Source organism: Dermacentor variabilis, unplaced genomic scaffold (assembly GCF_050947875.1).
Source record: "Dermacentor variabilis isolate Ectoservices unplaced genomic scaffold, ASM5094787v1 scaffold_12, whole genome shotgun sequence".
Classification (NCBI taxonomy): Eukaryota; Metazoa; Arthropoda; class Arachnida; order Ixodida; family Ixodidae; genus Dermacentor; species Dermacentor variabilis.
Window position 1 is genome coordinate 35,773,719 of NW_027460280.1, and position 3,464 is coordinate 35,777,182.

At 51.1% G+C, this 3,464-nt stretch overlaps 1 non-coding gene across 1 annotated transcript; it reads left to right on the top strand.

Annotated features, from left to right (window-relative positions):
• Positions 1-200: 200 nt before the first annotated feature.
• TRNAP-GGG (transfer RNA proline (anticodon GGG)) lies at positions 201-275 on the top strand. Its single transcript has one exon. It is a non-coding gene; the product is annotated as a tRNA-Pro (tRNA).
• Positions 276-3,464: the final 3,189 nt, after the last annotated feature.

Sequence of the window (3,464 nt, forward strand, 5' to 3'; positions counted from 1 at the left end):
TCTTCAACTATGAGGCTTTTCTTTCGAGCAACCCGTATGGGTTTCCTTTGTAGCAATTGCTACGAACGGGTGGATGTCTCATTTTCCCTTTATTCATTACATCTCTCCACCTTGCGGGTTTCCGCAGAACTACTACGTCAAACTCTTGCCTTTGTTTCGTGTTGTCGGCAAATTCGACTTCGCCCTGCCATCTGCTGGCCGCCTGGTTAGCTCAGATGGTAGAGTGGCTGCCCCGGGAAGGCGGTGGTCCCGGGTTCGAGTCCCGGACCAGGACGAATTTTCTTCAACTATGAGGCTTTTCTTTCGAGGAACCCGTATGGGTTTCCTTTGTAGGAATTGCTACGAACGGGTGGATGTCTCATTTTCCCTTTATTCATTACTTTAAGATATGTTGTCTTGTTACCTTACCTCCAAATTTAAATGTGGCCTGTTAAACTAGTTACGGCCTAATTCATCATGTATGTGGTATCTTCATCTTCCTGTTTTAATGCCACATACTTGTTCACGAACACTAGCCTGAAGTCATCTGCTTTCTCTTTGACTGCTTCCAGATTCGCATGTTTCCACTTGATTGATTTTGTTTTCTCTCTCTTCGAATTGAGAGCAATCCTTGATCTCACTAACCTGTAGAGCACATGAGAGAGAGAGAGACAACGAGACGTTGTTCCAGCACCGCAGCTCGAACTCAACTGATCTTTCATTTCTTCGGTTCCTAGCCAACTAATACCCCTGTTACACGGGCGACCTTAACCGCGGTTACCGCTAAACGCGTTCGCACCGCTCGTGGCATCGTTTGACCGTCTTCTTTCCTATGGCGATCGCGTCGACGTCGCTGGCGCTACATGGCTCCTCCTCTAGAGAGCAGCATGATCTTCGAACGATATCAGCACGTCCACGAAACTCGGCGTACTGAAGCAGCGTGGGCACCGAACGGAAAGGAGACGTCCGAGGCTGAATTGAGGGTTGCGACTGTGGGAGTCGCATCGCAGTAGGCTGGCTTCCACCAGTCAAGTGCGATGGTATCAGATATGCCATGAGTGTCCGTGATCTATGTGGACTCATGTCTCTCCAGTACGGGAAAGGGTCCGAGGTAGTGCGGGTGGAGAGCAGGCCGAACGGGTCCATAGCGCACGAAGACGTGGGTTGCGTTGGCAAGGTCAATTGAAACGTAAGGTGTGCGTGCTGAAACTGGACACGTCGGACAGGGTTTTAGATCCCGGAAGAGGTCGTGAAGCAGGTCACATATTTGTGAGTACACAGAGCAGCCGAAGATGGTTGTGGTGAAAAGAAGTCGTTGGGCAGACGTAGTGGAGTACCGTAGACGAGCTCCGCGCTCGAGCACCCGATGACCGACTTTAAGGCGCACCGGATACTCAGAAGAACCAGTGGTAAACATTGAGCCCATTGTTATTGTGTGCCATGAGAAATCAGCGCTGACTTGAGATGTCGATGAAAGCGTTCCACAAAGCCATTGGAATGGGGATGGTAGGCGACCGTGCGCAGACGATTCGTGCCAAGCAAGCACAGGAGCTCTTGAAGGAGAGCGGACTCGAAGTGCTGTCCTCTGTTAGTAACAATTTTGGTAGGGCATCCGAAGCGGGCATTCCATGTTGTGACAAAAGCTGCTGCAAATGTTGCAACAGAGCTATCTTGAAGTGGCGTTGCTTCTGGCGGGTAAACCTGTCGATAGAGCTGAACACGTAGCGAAATCCCTGACACGGCGTAGTGGTCCAAAAATGTCAATGTGAACAACGTCGAAACGATGATCAGGTTGGAGAAACTGGCGCGCAAGGGGGAACAGGACACGTACGAACTTTTGCACGCTGGCAGGGTACATATGCACGAACCCAGTCGTGTACATCGGCGTTCATCCAGGGGTATGCGTAGCGCAATGGGATAAGGCGTTGTGTAGCACGAACACCGGGGTGAGCGAGCTGTTGCAGTGTGTCGGAAAGCTGCTTGCGTAACGCGCGGGGGACAAATGGCCTCGTTGTGCCTGTAGAAGTGTCGCAGACGACCGTGACACCATCAAGCAGGATATCGCCCAACCGCAGTGCTGTTTTGGGTGAGCGCAGCTGAAGGATAATTAACTTGATGTATGGCGAGTGTCTGCACATCGAGTGGCGCAGGGCGTGCAGGCCATGTCTAGGCGTTCACATGTCTCAAGGTGTGAGCATGTACGCTCTGGTCGCCACTGCCGTGTCGGATGTCGGTGGATAATTCCGATAGAAACAAGAGATGGCGGATTTCTCGTGGCGTATGTGTCGATGACTCTCTGCAAAGCGCATACGTCAAGGGCTTGTGATCCGTGAAGATGGTAAAGGGTCGGCTCTCGACGATATGGCGAAAGTGACGGATGGCGAGGTAAATTCCGAGCAACTGTCGACCGAAAGTGCTGTATGCGAGCTTGGTTTGGAGTGAGTTTCTTGGAGAAAAAGGCTAGGAGTTGCCATGAATTACCGATGCGCTGGTGAATAACCGCGCCCGGCTGTGCTGGAAGCGCCAGTCATGAGGGCCAGTTATGCCGTGGGGTTAGGATGTGTAAAAAGTGCGGGGTTTGACTGCATCTTGATGAAGGCGTATTCAGCGGCGGCGTCCCTATGCAGCAAGGACGTCTTGTTCTTGTTGATAAGGAGGCGATCCAGAGGCGCTACTATGGCTGCACAATTCCTGATAAATCGGCGGTAAAAATCAACCTTGCCGAGAAACTGTCGTAGATTCGTGATTGTTGTGGGCTTGAGGAAGCTCTCTACTTGCTTTTGGAGACGTTGATGACGATGCCGTGTTCAGATAGTCGCTGTAACAAAAGTCCGTAGGTGTTGTAAATGCTCTTCAACGGATTTGCTCGCTACCAACAAGTCGTCGACGTAGGTGAAGACGAAGGACATAGCCCACGCATTACCATGTCAATAAAACGTTGGAATGTCTCGGTGGCGTTTCTGAGACTAAATTACATTCGCAGAAATTCGAAGAGTCCGAATGAAGTTGTAATGGCCGTCTTAGGTACGTCTTGCTCAGCCACAGGAATTTCGTGGTAGGCGCGGACAAGGCCAATCTTTGAAAAGTTGTTGGCGCAGTGCAGAGCGAGGGTGAAATCTTGTATGTTGGGCAAAGGTACTGATCCGGAATAGTCTTAGTATCGAGACACCTGTGATATCAACGTGACGTCCAGCCAGCCAATTTCTTAGGCACCATGTGGAGTGGAGCTACCCAGTTACGGGCGGATGGCCGATAATGCCTAATTCCAACATGTGCCGAACTATGTACGTGCAACTTTGAGCTCGTCCGGAGCAAGTCAACATGGCCGAAGAATGCAGGAGGTCCGGAAGGGGTGATGTGGTGTCGTACGTCGTGGCAGTCGGGTTTTTTTTCAGTTGCGCGGCGCAGTCATTTCGGGAAATTTTCGTAACAAAGCTGCGAAGGGTCAATTGGAAACCGTAGCGCAAGAGAGCGCTAACCATGGT